Genomic DNA, 17651 nt, shown 5'->3' with positions numbered 1-17651 from the left:
TGCTATCAATTTATAGAGTATATTACGGTTTTTTAAAGCTTGAAATAAAAAAAAATAAAAATAAATGTTTGTTTTGGATTTTAAAAAAAAAATCCTTAGACATCCGCGTTGATAGAGCTTTGATTTATGTAAGTAAACATTTTAAAAGCTAAATTATTAATTTCCATTAAATGTTCAAATAGTATAATAATATGTAACGTGCAAGTCTTAATGTTTATATTTAGCAGCAGGCGGATGGACGCATTACCGTATTTACGTCTCACCTTCAAGGGTCGAACCGGCGTCGGTAGCGGCGGTGGGAGGAAAGAGGAAGATAGATCTTCGGCCTTTGTTTTTATTCTATCTACGCCGCCTTTTATGTGCAAGACATTAAGAAAAAAAAATTAATTAAAAACGAAATATTGTTACTCGATTTTTACTATAACTACATACATATATTATAATAATATGTATCTAATCGCGGACAAGACACGACGACGAAAACAATCGTGTGCGACGTCCTATTTTTACACCAAAGCATAAATTATAATGAACAGTAATTATTATACATCGCAAGTAATTATATTCGCAAACGCATACACTGTTTTTTTCAATTCTATAATATATATCACGTATAATATTTGAACGCGATTTGACACGAAATGAATTCAGTTCTACAAATTATTTTATCGTAGATCATTTTTTAATCCACGGTCTTATATTTTATTTACGGTAGGTGATTTAACGAACGGTCTTAAATTTTTAAAAAAATCAATAAATTTATTATAAAATATATACATATACAAGAAATAGTTTGAATAAAACGGTAATAACAATTTTGTCCGTTTCGCGGGACAAAATGATTCTCTCGCAGCCTCTCGACCGGCGATCAACTCCCTTTCCCCACAGTTTTCACGCATCGCGTGCGCCTATAACGCACACACACACACACGCATATATATAGCTATATAGTCAGGTGTTTTTCTCAGAAAGACGATTACTATTGGAGTTCAGACGAAAAAGCGCGTTTCGACGATTTCAATGTACCTGACACACACACATATATACAGTCTACCTGTAAACATATATCGTCTACGAACATTTGGAGCCGTGTATATAAATCATTGTATCCAGTCGTGGGGGGCGTAGGGGGCGGCGACCATTCCCCGGAGGATACCTTCTCGGCAATGGTGAAATCGCGCAGCGCCAAACGAAAAGGACACGGAGAAAACTTTTATCGCACTGGTAAGCACGCATAAAGCGCGCGCGCACACACGTGCACACATGTGTACTCCGCGTGTAGACGAGTATGCGTGCTGTGTCTTTTTATAGATACATATATATTGTGATGTTACGAGAGGAGTCATGTCGTATAAGCCCGCGATCTCTGTACAGATTATATATTATATAATCTTTAATATGACCTAAGACCGTGAACGTATAGCGAATACCGCGGGTCCCGGGCCAAAATGTCGTAATCAAAATCTTGAGAAAATTTCGCGTGTCGGTAATAATTTGTCCGTGTACCTACACATTTATAAATGGTACCTGTATAAAAAAAGTCTTATTTGGGGATTTGAAATTTTTCACTACATGAAAGATTCACGATGACCATTTTTATATCATATCTTTTTATACGATAAACGAACTCCGCCCTACTGATGTTTAGCCGTCATTATATCTATTGTATATATAAATATTTATACCTATAAGTTTTGTTTCTATTGATAATTGGACGTCTTGTTAATATATTTGCAGGTGTGTATTTTGTTGATTTTAATGAAACACGAGCAGCACTAATGCACTACATATATAGCTTCATAAAACACTTCAATGTGTTCTTTAGTTTTTATTTTATTTGATCGTATTTATCGCGCAGGACAATAGACTTTTGCAAGTTCGCAACTGTATATTGACTCGAACGCTGAGCGTATAATTTAAAGCGAACTAATTTTTAACGAAGCATAAATGTGCCTGAAAGTGAATATTTCAAGCTGTAAACGTTTTATAATAATTATATAGCAACCAAAAAATAATAGATAATTTTTTCTCCTTATTAATAATGATGAGCAAACTCTTTTAAACGTAGGTACCTCCAAAGTAATGTTTAATCTTCATCTATGTGTTATTGTGTTATGCTTGTGATGTTCGATAGGTGGTATGTGCTTGACACACACGTGGTATCAATAGTATTGGGTATAATCGTAAGGCGGGGCAGGTTAACTATACATTTTCTTTAACTCGTTAAAACGAGCATTTAACAAAGTTTCTTTAGACATCGCTCTCGGGTAATACTGTATTTGGTAGTGTTAAAAGATTGTAAATTAGTTTATGTATGGTTGAGATTGAAATTAATAAATAATAAGTTGACTTATAAGTTTTAAAAGTCATTTAAAAAAAAGAAAGGTAATTTTATCGTTATGTAACATAACCTTTTAATTCGTCAATACTCAGTTTTGAGCGTTATAATAATATATTCTGTACAATAAAATTATTTTATTCACCATTCTGATGAAAAAACTTTATAATTCTAAAATTGAATTTGATAAAATCGGCCGCTCGATTGTATCGGCGGAACGCGACGAATACCGAGCACCGGTCGACCGTTTTCGCTTCTGCTAAGTCACGGCGTTTAATCAAATCGAACGCTTTCCATAAACAGTCTCAGTCGGTTATGCAAATCCTAGTGGTTACGGCGACAGAAGTCGCGGTGATTTATAGTGCGATATGAACATATTTGGATGTGTGTATAAGTACAGCGGAAAGTATCATCTACTTACGATGCTTTGCGCGTATTTACGTATTTGCGCGGCGTGATGTGGAAAATATGAAAAATGTCTATCCGAAAAACGTAATCGGCACGGTATCTTACTTAACATTTTTATTCAAACTTCAAAATGCAACGCATGTAACAATAATACGTGTTAGGTAAGCAGACAGCAACGATGAAAATCAGCTACAATTATCGACAACATAATAATAACAATATTGCCTAAATTTTTTTCAAGCAACTGTTTGCATAATTGACTAGTATTATTGTACTTAAAAATGAAACGCAAATGTCAGTGTTGTCTTTCGAAAAAATAAAAATTAAACAGTAAAAAATACTAAAAATATGTAAAATTTTCATAAAATATGATTTTTTTTAAACTAAAGCGTACCTATAGGCGTACGTATACGTTAAAAATATTTCTAAAAATGTTAATACGTTTTGAGATGATATCACTGTTGACTGCAGTTTACCCTGTATAGACACTTACATAATAATTATGTAACAGAACAATGTGATAACTACATTATTATTTATAAGTACACGGAAATCGATAACTGTTTCCCAATTAATGTTCTGGCGTAATGTCCAATGTGAATACAATAGTAATTTATTTTTGGAAAAAAAATGTCTCTCCAACATGTACAGCCATACAAGTGTAAATAACATTCGAGATAATAGTATGATATATAGTGTGAACAAAATATTAACGGTTCGTTTTTCTCCGCAATCCGAAAGTACTCGAGGTGTCGCCGAACAAGTACGTCGTCTACGGAATCGTCTATCGAAAGCATGCTGCGACCTGTCACTTTACAAACAGTCGACAATAATGCGTAAAATTGGGAAAATGTGATTGGCAATCGTTGCCAGATAGATCATTATATTATAGCAGATAAAGCGGGAACCCGACGAGCACATTATAAAATTAAAAATAAAAAACCGAAAATATTACGCGTCTGCGTAAAGCCAATACAATACACAATATAATATATATGCGCGTTACAAATCATAAAATTCGATATTCGTCGGAGAATGGAAAAAAAAAAGTTTTTAATTAATCGGGTATTATTCGGTTTGCATATAATATAGATTACGCTAAAATTACGTATTATAATACATATACCCATATATGTTTGATACATGTTATACAATACGCGCGTTATTAAAGGCGAATGCTCTTCGGCAAATCGTAGTTTATTTCGTGTTAATCACGTGGAATCGTGTGTGTGTGTGTGTGTGTATGTGTGTGTGTGATAGCGGTCGAGAGAAAGGGAGGAAATGGCTGTACGATTTCAAACGATTAAAAAACGGAAAACGACGAAAATTCGAGTGATGGATTATAATACCGCGTGTTACAATATATTACTGATATATATATATATATATATATACCGACTATACGACGCGTCTTTTACACACTACGAGTATAAATAGTTATTAGGGCTGTTGTGTGCATTTGCAGAGGAAAAGTGATTTTTTTTTTATCTCACTGTGAAACACCACGAACCTTTTCTTTGCAATAATGAATTACATTTCAAGACTTTTATTTTGCATATTTTGACATTTGGGTACAGTTGTGTCTGTCCGTCTAGGTCATTTATTTTTATTTTTTCTAATTGTATTTAACGGTAATTTTAACATTTTCATTAACGATATATTTTAGACGTTCACGCGTTAACTGTATAACTGTATTTTATAATAATTTCTAAACACTTATGTAGAAAAAATGAAAAAATATTATATTAATAACGTTTTTACCCTTTTGATCTAAATTTAAGTATAAATACTTAATTTTTCCCCTCAATAAAATCTGAAAATCCTTTTATTTTTAAACTTTGTTTTGTTTTTACCAGATTTTGAAATCAAAAGTCCATTTTAAACCGTGGCAATTTTAGCAGGTTTTAGACGCGTTTTCTAAGGTTTTACAGTGCATTAAGTTCACAACCCCGTCATATTACAGGTAGGTATATGTGTTATTAAAGTAGTAATGTAATAATATTACAACGATCGTTTTACTCAACGCGTGTTCATTGTTCGTCTTTCGGAAACGCGACTGTCAACGTGCGTTCCTATACCTACGAAAACGACGTTAAGACGGTAAACGACCGCGTTGAAATTATTATTATTATTACTATTATTACTACTGACGCGAATAATGGCAACCGACGCGCGGTCGTTTTGTAATTAACGCCGGCGCTGCATACGAGAACACTATACGTACTATAATATATACTATATTATTATTATGATGCATGGCGATGTGATATATTTTTTATGGACTTTTTTAATATTATAGATGTTGTACACAATTGGAGCGTGATGGAGTGCCACCCCTCACTTTCTCTAATTGATTTTTCGCGGTTGCATAACCATAATATACGTTTCCAGTATACAGAGGTACTTAATATTATATACATTGTATAATAATATAATAGGTATACATATGTACGGTTACAACGGTGACGGCGATATAATATGTATTTCGTCATGTAGGTATAATATGATATGTATTACATATTGTAATATTGTTCACGCGACCGGATGTGAGCCTATATTGTCGAGTTGAACATTTTAAAATTCGTATTATATGATTTCTATACGTTGCACACTCGTGGCGCGGCGGCGGCGGCGGTGGTGGTGGTGGTGGTGTTGGCTACGGATTTGTCGTCGCCCCAACACCAAGTGACCTGCAGCGGGTTCGGTGCATGCTCAGACATTTTTTTTTCTATATAAAACACACTGTGACAACGAGCTTCCAGATAATATAGTATAACAATACTAGTATTTATTATAATATTAATATCGTTCACGATTATTAATATTTACCACACACTACAAAATTTGCAATGATTAGGTACTTAATATTATCGTTCACGATTACCTACGCGTATAAATATAGAAAAGCAGTAGATAGTCGTCGTTTAGTTGTCTAGTCGAAATAAGTAACACTTTACCTTAAGTTTTTAACTCGTCAATGCCCAAATCCGGCGGGGTGATATAAGAACCTACACGCAGGCACTCACACGATGGCGATAAATGTCACGGGTGCCGTTTACTATCCGATATTGTCTTGTGATTGGATGGCGAATTATTCGATGTTCGTGCTACCCTCTATAATTGTTTTTGAATTTCAGATTTTCAGTACGTTTTCGACGAAAACGAAACGAATACGAAAAAAAAACGTCTCGCCTAAAGTACATTTCACCGGGCGATTAGATATGATACTTCGCGTGTCACCGTCACCCACGCTACACGCTCGTCTCGTTCGACCTACACGCGTACATGTACACATAATACAATTATTTATATTATAAATAAATTATTGTATAAACGCGCCGGAAAATGTGATCGACTACGGGGCCGAAAACAACAACAGACGTCACGTGATGTTCGCTTTTGCTCGTGTCTCGAACAAAAAAAAAAAAAATGTCTATACCAAATTATTTTATAAATTGCTTATATATACATAACAACGAATATCAGAGGTCATCTCTCTGATCTTATGAACCAATTGTTATAATAGTTTTGATGAGGAAGTTTTTCATTTCTTCTATTAATAAATTTCTTGTAAAAATGATAATAGACACAACTAGGTAATAAATGGTATGTAATAATATTATTATCGATACGTATAGGTCTGTTATGATGGACTTTGTTGAAAAATCAGACAATCATCATACAATTAATATTCAAGGAGATGCATGATATATTCCAATCAATTGTTTTTTAATATTATTTAAATAAATATACAAAAATTAATATTAATGTATTGAAAGGATAAAGTTTTGAAAGTAAAACAATAAGGGCATCCCTTATAAGTGATTATTTTGTTTAAAGTGTATTAAATCATTTTTTTAGAGATTGATTAAATAGTAATGTGATAATTTTTTATAGTAGATTTTTGGCGTTTTATTTGAGGTATACTGTAATGCATTTATCTTTAGATTTTATATTTAAATAACATCTGAGCTCCAAATAGTAATAATTTATTGTTTATACCACCGGCGCCTAAAAAACTTTCTTCGAAACACACTGATCTATAGGAAAAAAATCAAATAAATCAACTATGACCATACATTGCGGTACACGGCTGCCGTTGTTTCCATATATACAAAGTGGTATTATAATGCAACAGAGCTAAAAATGTAATGCCCTAAAAGACTATTTTATATAGGTATGCACTCAAATTACGCACTGGAAATTGTAAAAATATGCATAAACCATGGGCGTAGGTAGGAAATATTTTCGGAGGTGGTTTTTGTCTAAATCTATATTAATATTATAAAATTATGAATAATTTATTTGTATGTATATACATATAACAATTGTATAAATAATACAATTGTTATATTTAATTTCGGGGGGTGTTTGAACACCTAAAACCCATCCCTTACTTACGCCCAAAGCATAAACTATGCGAAAACGTGCAATTTACAACAAAAAAAGGCTTAATTAATCTAAACAAAGCTTTAGTTCAAGTCTTATCATACTATAATTGATATAAATAAAAATTTTGTAAGCAATTAACATATTTTTTTAACTGCAGCCGCCTACAGGTATAGACATTTCTATTATATATAGGTAATACAGAATAGCGGACGAAACGTGCAATTAATGCAATAAATTTATAATAATAATAGAAGTCTGCTGAGATGACGAGTCCCTTCTTCCCGAGAATTACAACACTAAAAATAACGAAATTAAATTACAATTATAAATAAATAAAAAGCAACACCTCACCCGCCAATAAGGAATGACGAAGAAATAAGTACTAATAATACGGCAATATTAGGTATTATTTATATTACACTGCGACACTGCGCACAAGACTCCTAACTAGATAATAGACGAAATACAGCACATATCGCGTTAACCCGAATACGACGATTCACCACATTATAATATAATGGCCATGATTTTCCAGTTCAAAAAAGGGTGGGCACTTTTTAGACATTTTTCAAAATTTGTTAACCACGCATTTTGGACATCGGATGAAATATTATAAGACTATTAAGTTAATTTTACTATCATATTGTAAAAAAAAAAACATAAGAATACACTACATAATACTTTTTATTAAAATGTGTACTTACAATAAACTATGATAATATAATTTATTATTGAATACAATAATAGTGGTAAAATACAGGCGATATAGTTATTACAACTAACTTGTATAGTGCCATAGTAATGGACGATACCACAATGGTGTCAATTTTACGATGTAGATAATTAAATATTCTTTTTAGCATATAAATACAATTCAAAAACTAATAATATTATGTATTTTTATGAATGTGGGACAAAAAAGGGATACAGATCTCTAACGCTGGACAAAGTCCTCCTTAATGAGTGGCAGCAAATTTCCAATTTAATTATGCATTATTTGTTCAAATTTTGATTTGTGAAATTATTCAATTAAAATCTATATTTTCAATTAATTATATTATATAATTATATAATTCAAGATAAATTTTGTGTTGATACAAACTTTTTAATTTAAAATGAGAACCAGCATTTTCTACTGTAAATTGTTCAGCCAATGATTTTAATTTGAAAATGTTGATGTAACTAACGAGTAGTTTTTTTAATGATTAAACTTTATGTAGCTATCACTATGATAACAACCCATAATATTACAATGTGTTTAAAACTTTAAAAGATACGCGCCGGAGGATTTATGTCATGAATTTAAAATGATATTAATTTATATTACCTAATCTATATGAACATTTTATGATTTGTAATAATTGTCTAAGTATATAATAAAGTGCTAACTATACCTCATATTTGATATTATCATCTATTTTATATATAACTATTGTTCTTAACATTTGTATTTTAATAACCAGAAACTACTTTATTTCAATTATTAAGATACGTGAAATTTTCAATAAAATATCATGATTACATGAAACATCTGATTAACAATTTACAGTAAAAAGGTCGGTTTTGAAAAAAAAATTTTCTCGGGACTAACACTCCTAAAATCGTGTTACAAGTATTTGAAAACATGGTCCCCCTTAAGAAAATACTAAAAATTAGAAACTTAATAATTAGTTTATTATATTATATCAAAAGATCAAAGATTGGCGACCTTGATGAATGATACTCGCTGCATGTACGCGGGCGAGGACATGAACGGGTGAGGACCATGTGTGTCGAGTGAGTAAGAACGACCGTTTTCGGTTTTTGTATTTTCCGTCAAAAGCGACCCGCCAACACGACGTTTTCGGGGGTAAACAATCACGAGTGTCACGTGTGCTGTACTGTGTTTATATTAATACTTAAACTTTGAGTCTATTTGTTTGAATTTCTGAGTCACACGCGAACACGTGTAGAAATGCAACGACTAGCGAAACCTTTGAATACACGCGACACGTGTGCGAATTGTCCACGTGGTGTGTGATTTCCACAATTTTCCTCTGCGAGACCCCCAAGTTTTTGTCTACGACCGTACTATAATAATATAATAGCTAATAATACACCATTGTAATGTATACGGTCGCTGAGTATGTATCTGCCCACACGAGTGGATCGATCGCGAGAACATATTATAATAGTATATAGTCGATGGGAAATCGATTGTCAGCACTCGATACACGAATAATTTTAAAGTCGTAGAAATATGATATTATATCGTTCTAAAACTTTTATGCTTGTAAACAGAATAGTTCGAAATAAAAACGTATCTATAATTTGCCGCGCCTATTAATCATATTTGTAGGTAATGTTGAAGTGTAAAACTTGATAATATGGTAGTGGTTTATTATAATGTTACTAATTATTCGTATACAACTGTCATTTACGAAAATTATATTGTAACCAACCACAACGTTGGTTCATTACATTTTTAATGCTTTATAGGTTAAAAAATGATTTGAACGCTATACAAAAATATATATTATACGAGTTTTTTTTTATCGGTTTATTAATTGAGATTTCAATGTCTTTTTCTTAATGTGTATGTACTATGTACGCGCACAATGCATATATAGGCTGGGTTTTAGGAGGTTTTTCCTTTTTTAGTTTATTGTTTTATTGACAAAAAAGAACGTTTGTAAGAAATAACACTTTTATAGTTTATTAAGCGGATATTAATGATATTTATATTATATCAAGTTGGTGAACATTTCAGTTATAAGTTACAACTATTAAACATATTACGGTGTATATTGTGTAATTTTCTACCTTTAAACCAAAGTTCAAGTTTAACAACCACGAAATGATTTTTGACATACAACGACTATATTATAATACGGTCTACACGTATTTTCCATGTTTAACATGACCAGATCAACAAACGAAAAAATGTAATTATTTTCGATAAAATGCGAGTGTTTGCCTTTAAAAGAATCACCTCTTGTATAATATGTACACACGCGACGAGGCTCGTTCGGTCTTCGTATATATTTAATCGATTATGGCGATCGATCCAATGAATAATGTGATAATATTATAATGCCAAACAGTAAACACACTCTATACGATCGTCCGTTGAATATTTTATACAATTTCATGTCTGGGTAAACCCCTCGATCGTTGCAGATCGTCGGCGACCGATACCAGTAGTATATATAAATAACATTTTTTATACGATAGAAGGGTGATCATTGGGAAAGAAACCACAACCAATTTCCATAAAATAGGCATTTTAAAGTATATTTGTCTACCTATATATTTATAAAAAATAATATAAAAAAATAATTTTAGATGAGACTTGAGCCTCCCGAATTCAAAGGCCAAGTTACGATTGCGACTATCGTAAATATTGAAATATCGAATCATGTCACGTCACGGTTCGTGTGAACCCAGCTTAAGAGATCGTGATGCTCACGTGCTGTGTTGTCTCTGCCTTGCAAACATTACACAAGATACAACACGGCAGCGTTGTAGACGATTTGCGTTCAGCCGAATTCACTTTGTGTTGTTGTTGGTTTTTGTATAACAGTGAATTCACGCACGCGGGGCCGGATATATGGGGAGGAGAGGATGAATCAGCGCACTTGCCCCGGGAGTTTTGGACGGAAAGCGCCAAATAACCTAATTTTTAAGTTAATTATTTTACATTCATGTGAATAGCTTTTACAATAATACTTAATAGGATAAAAAACACAATATACCAGAGAATACAGCTAATATACACGTCTTTAAACTTTACAATGTCGATCAATTAATTTTTATATTAGTAAAGCTAAAATTGCAAAATTGATTCGGTTGAACGTACATTTACTATATTATTATAGGTACGACGTACATGAGACGAAATCAACACACGCAACCATCACATCCTCTTATAAGAAAACACGGCCGAATCCGCGATAAGATTTATAAGGCATCTGTATTTTGTGTATACCGTGGAGGCCAACTTCAATGGACTTGTGATCGACTTTCGAGTTTACACTATATAAAAAGAAATGCGTCAAACCGCGTGACTGCGATCTTTGAAAATGTTTTTTATATTTTGTGGGATAAGCAAAGATAAAAAGAAACAAAACACAAATATTTAACGGAGAAACTTAACATAAATAATTTTATTTTGTTTACTGGAAAACGATGTTCTGGGAAATAATATCGGAATAATATTCTTATATTTTATAAATTGCTCTTTGAGAAATTGTATCTAGTAGTACCTACTTATTTTTATAAGAATTACATTTCTAATTTCTTCTTCTTGTTACGGTAAAAATGTTATTTTAATAATTATTTAATTATTTATAAAAAAAACACAATTTAGATTTGATTTGATATATTAATAAAAATTAAATATCAAAGTTATAGTCGAAATTAAATCTTGAGTATTGTCAGCTCGTTCTATACCCTGTGTTATTTTGTAATATATTATACCAAATTTGTTTATTATAATTATGTATGCATAGTATTATAATGGAATAATTCTCTTTTTTTCTTTTTGAACACGAACAACAATACTTATTATATTTTTAAGCTTTTTTTTTTTTTTTTTTAAAGGCCACAGTTATTCCACTTTCCCCCCTCACTCAATCTTATGTTCTATTATACCAGATACGCATTTCTTGAATTGGATTTCTATGTACGATTTCATATTAAAATAATTTATAACCACACACACACACACGACCGTCACGTATCATGCGTAGTCGCACGTCCGCGACATATGAACCGTTTAACTGGAACGCCGCCTGTATTAGAACATAACTATACGTATACATAATGTGTATTTAGGTGTATATGCCGTCGTCGTTTGTGCATATTATATAGCCATTGCCTTTATGCGCCGAACGTTTCAAAACGTTCTAAATGCATGCCCTATACGTACGCTGCAGACAGTGGTGCTCCAGTGTTGTTTAGAATAGCTGATATTCTTTGAAAATGCGTAGGTACACGCAGAACATTGCTCGAATACTTTTGTTTTTAAAATCATTCATAACATTATTACTGAATTTCGCCTCGGAATTTACTTTCGAATAGTAGTCAAATATCTATTAACTCTTCACGTGCTATTGATTTATGTTTTAAAGTTTATTATTTAATATAGATGGCCACTAGCTGGCAGTACTATGTTATTTAATAACGATATTTGAAGTAAGTATATTACGAATGTAATATCTACCTATTTTTTTTTTTTTACATAGTTACGGATTTTTAGTAAAAACTTTATGAGAATGCCAGACCGGGTATAATGTGAAACTGGCTTAGTTATGAGTTAAGTGTCACAATATTTTTTGTAGGTCGACGCAAGTTAGCCCCATTACCACTTTGTCTAGATTAAACCGGAAAAATTGCTAGTTGTAACAAAGCTCGGGTTATTTTTCCGGCGTAATATTGATACATTATGGGGGAGGGGGTTAGTGTGAAGTTGGTCCCTCCTAGTTAAGTTTTTGAAGGCCATAGTTTGAAAATCGACGAATTACAAATTGACAGAGATCAATGCAATTTACCATCGAAGACGGCAGATTATAACAAGGTATAGCGAGATTAAATCGTGCCCCTAAATGTAAATATGTATATTGTGTATAGTATATTATTATAGAGTGGCCGTTTGGCAAAGCGTCGCATTATTCTTTACGAGAGTGCTCGAAATGTATTTCGTAATACGTTTTTATAACATAAAAACATGGTATATTACTTATTGTTGTATGAAATTCGTATTATTAATTATTATTAGCTGCTTTAATTGAAATTAAATTAATACTACATCATATAATATATAAGTAGAATAGAAACTATACTTTAAGTGTAAACAATATTGTATAGCTGCAGAACTGGGATCGCAGGGAATTTATTAACTACTATACCAATTAAAATTATAAATTTTATGATATATCATTTTTATTTTGCTAGTGCCTGGAAATTCATGAAATATAACAAAATTTCATACTAAAACGCTGTAACACTGTAGAACGTTGTAGCTACCAGGTACACAGATTCAAAGTGAAAATTGCGGTTAACTATTTATATATACAATATACGTACATGCAATCGATCCGATCGACAAAAAACGCTACCTCCGTATACCTCTACACCGCCGCAGCAGTAATAATATATTTTAGTTATATCGTAGGCGGGCATGTAGGTAATTCTTCCGTAAATAATGCAATTTCGCAATTAATTTTCGGGCTCGGAAATTGGAATCCGTTCGGGCCATTTATTCTTTCCTGTGCGCGGGGGCGTATAACACACAACCCAAATAATAATATTATTTAGGGATTAAAATAACATGCATAGGTAATCACATTGTGTGCGGTACATACCAGAAAATTATTATCTGCCTTAAATATATTATATATTATTATTCTAACACGGCGAAGACCTATATGTATTTGTTTTTAAGTACTATTATACCCATATGTAATTAATTTTCAGCTATATTGCGTGATAAATAACGTATTATAATAGTGTGACCGTCACGACGATGTCGGTATATTGTTAATTTATATTTATAAGACGTCGAAGTGTCTTCAGTGGGCGTCGAATATTCCTCAAGTCGATCATATTGTGCTATTTTTATATTCTATGTATAGTACTTATATGCGAATTAATTTTGTTTAAAATGTATATAACATAATATAATCTATCTTTATAGATACGTTATGATTATATTAAATTAGTCAAACATTATGATCATTATGAATTATAAAATAAGTTGTGTATATATCTATAAATTATTAAATTAATATATTATTGTCATTAAGACATAACTTTTGTTATGCGAACATTTTTCTAGCGGGAGGCGGGATGTCTTTGATTCTAATTATTCATACTAATCTACGTTTTAGGCTCAGAAACGATTGGGTCCCAGGTCTGCCATCACACGTCTTGCTGTGATTCAGATACGATTATGAGTTGCATTTAATTATTATGAATTATGAAATATTTAATCAAAATGTCTCAAGTTGATCGACTAGTACAGTAATGTGTAATGATAAATAATAATAATATGTTTCCTCTTTATAGTCGAAAGCGTAATTATTAATATCATTATTGTAACGAATATTAAAGGGTTAAATACATGAAATGTATGAACATTTTAAAAAAAATATGATAATTTAATTATATTTAGATAAAAATTCAAAGTACGTACTTGAAATACCTATTACTATAAGTACTATTTAAGTAACAACTAGTTCCGTCACAATACCGCAACACAGTTAGTTACAGTTTTTCGTGAAAAATCCGATAAGGATTCAGTTATAGATAAGAAACATAATAAATTAACAAAACAAAAAAAAAAAAAAAAATACAATTTAGGTCGTGTAATATCGTTCAATTTTGTTATAGGAAAATAGTTATTAGAAAGAACTCAGAAATAAGAACATAATAATAACCGATTTTAAAACAATAATTATTATTAATTTATCTCGCAAATGATATTCATACAGTCAGTTTTATTTTAATCTTGTGGTATGATTTTGATTCCTAATTACAGAATTATAGTCCGAGAGATTTTTGCCCGCGCGAGATTCAACAAACAATTTATACGGACAACGACGTGATCACATATAATTGGATTATTATTCCTACATGGTCATTCGATTCGATTCCCGAACGGTTTAAACGTTAACTTATACTGTATACGTTAAACGGATTTTAATCAATACAAAAAAAAAAAAAAAAAATAGTTGATAATATTTCTCGCAAACGGAAAAATAATAATTCATACGTTTTATTTTTGAATCAGTGAAGGTATATTGGGGGTCAATAAATATTATTAAAGTTTTAGAATATAACAATAATAAAAAGCTGGTATTTCGCTTGAATGGACAACAGAAAGAGAAATAAAATATTAAATAATCTTTTTTGCATATTTTTTTTTTTTTTTTTTTTGTTCCTTGGTAATATTAATTTGACCTAAAGTCTTGTTATATGGAAATCACTAGCATGGTTAATAAAATTAATAAATATTGATTATAATATCTGCGAAACGAATAGGTACAATATAATTCATATAATTCGATAGCTAAACAGTCTAAATGTACAATAAATAGTTTTATTTTTTTAAATTATCAATAACATATATTTTATAATAGTCAATAAGCAATTATATATTGTATAATAGTGTCATTACCTAACTAAGATTGACAAATATATTAAAACCAGCAAATTTGCATAAAACAATATTTTTAATTATATTTTATCATATAATATTTCACTAATTAATGTACATAGTATATTACTGTGACCTTTATAATCTAATTTGGTCAGATAAAATAATATATCAAAATTTAGTGATTCAAATATTTTAAAAATCGGGAAATTTTACTGTACCTACTCTACAGAAAAAGTGTACTATATAATTTAATGTTTCTGATATTCATTTTGGGCGTTTGGTATGGCTATTGAATTATAATATATACGCCTAACATAAGTCGCATGTATCGGAACCGCTTTGTTCTCCGCAGTCGAAATCGTCGAGAAGCTCGAGCGAACATAATGACGTAAATAACATCGCGGATAATTCAAAATATGTATATATTATTACAACAAATGTCAAGGGATACGCGAAAACGTGACCTTTGATACAATATATACTTACATAATAGGGTGTCACGCTGCGTTTGTCTTCGTAAACACAATTCCGCCACACTGACACCTCTATGTATACCTATACCTACATATCTGTTCCCTACCGACTCATGTTGCAGCCACAATTCCTATTTAAACTTGCGGACGACTTATTGTGTATAGCTATTTTATTATAACATTTTATACACTTGATCGGATACTTGACGGAAACTTAGATATATATATATATATATATAACATAATTTAACTTTTAAAATATAAAAATAACGTGATAAAAAATTTTTAAATCGTTTCGCCTTTCGGAATTCAGACTTTTAGACTTGGCAAGTATCTCGAAAAATAATTTAAACCGTAAGTCAATTTTTATTTAATTGATATAACTATGAGTGTCACAATAGCATCTCAAACGTGTTCGATGAATTTTTAAAATAGTTTTTGAAAAACAAAATTATTATACTAATCAGAAAAAAAGTCCTTTGTAACGACTGACTTATCTATATTCTCTGAAGTCATTACAATACATCATCATTTTTGAAAAGCATACTGTATAAATTACAAGAAGTTGTATTATTTATATTTTTATATTACGGACAATAAAAAAAAATAATTTTTTTTTTCGAACGACAGTATTTGTTTTTAATTTCATATAATTCCAAAACAGAACATGTTTCCGAGAATTCCGATTTATAAATATTGAATTGGAAACCAGTAGTTAATTACTAAATGTCAACATAAGTGTTTGAAGTATTGTACCAATGAGTGGATAGTGTGTCATAGTATCACGCAAAAATATTTGTCTCCTATTCCGCTTATATACACTTAGAATACTTATAACTTATTAAGTAAGCAGGTACTAGTTCGAACTTTAATGTATACAATTTAAATTCTCAGAAAAATATCCCGCTTTACATTATGATATGAAAAAAGAAAAAAACGTGTTGTGTTTAGTTGATCAAAAAGTAAATAAATTAAAAAATTATAGGTATAATGATAAATATAGTAAAAATAATGCTATGCGAAAATAATATATTTCCCTAAACCATGTAATAAAAGAAAAAACAACAAAAAATTCAAGAACATGAACGATTACCTTCATAAGAATCACCGCACCTTGTATTATACAGGCTAGGCGCACTCTGCTGTATATGTACATAAGTAAACTTTTAATTTTATTGTTCTAGTTTTTTGTATTCTCCGATAATACATATATATATATATATAAAGGTTTTCCTGCGTTTTTCAACTCTTCGTAATTACGCGAAATTATATTATCATAATGTATATCGTTTAAAATATCGTGCATAACAAACGTTAATAAAACGTGCGCACAGAGTTTTTTTTTAAAAATATATCACAATGTAGGGTGCCCACACGAAATCATATGAATGCACCGATCCAGATATTTAAGTTCACGCACGTGGGTACCGAGACCCGAGAGCTGCTAGAAAACACCGAACCCGAGTGCTCAACCTGTAACCACGTATAAAGGCGATGGCAGAGATGGCGGCGTGCTGTCGAACAAATCCAAAAAAATGTCTGAAAGTTTCGCCAAAACGACAAAGTTATAATATACGCATTGTATCCTAATAAGATGACTTTCGGTCTGTGTCAGATTACTCAGCGGTTTTGCATTTCCGCAAAAACCGGAATAGAAACGGTTGCAATGCCACAAGCGCTCTCACGACAGATTATTATTAAAAAAAAAAAAAAAAAAAACAAGTAAAAAAGAGTACATTGTTGATCAAGACTCAACGTGCGCGAACCAAGACTGGCCGACAACGATGGCCGCCATAATATGATTGGTATAATGCACAAATAAAATATGGCTAAAATTGCTTTTACGTATAATTTTAAACGATTGCATAACGTTATTAGTACTTTTATTAGTTTTCAAGTC

At 31.2% G+C, this 17651-nt stretch overlaps 1 protein-coding gene across 2 annotated transcripts in view; it reads right to left on the bottom strand.

Annotated features, from left to right (window-relative positions):
* Positions 1–17651, bottom strand: part of LOC113557202 (irregular chiasm C-roughest protein) — a 209240-nt gene that overhangs the window by 4963 nt on the left and 186626 nt on the right. The gene's annotated exons all lie outside the window — the stretch shown is intronic.

Source organism: Rhopalosiphum maidis, chromosome 3, assembly GCF_003676215.2.
Source record: "Rhopalosiphum maidis isolate BTI-1 chromosome 3, ASM367621v3, whole genome shotgun sequence".
Lineage (NCBI taxonomy): Eukaryota > Metazoa > Arthropoda > Insecta > Hemiptera > Aphididae > Rhopalosiphum > Rhopalosiphum maidis.
The sequence above is the reverse complement of the archived record's forward strand: the minus strand, read 5'-3'. Positions and strand labels throughout refer to the sequence as shown.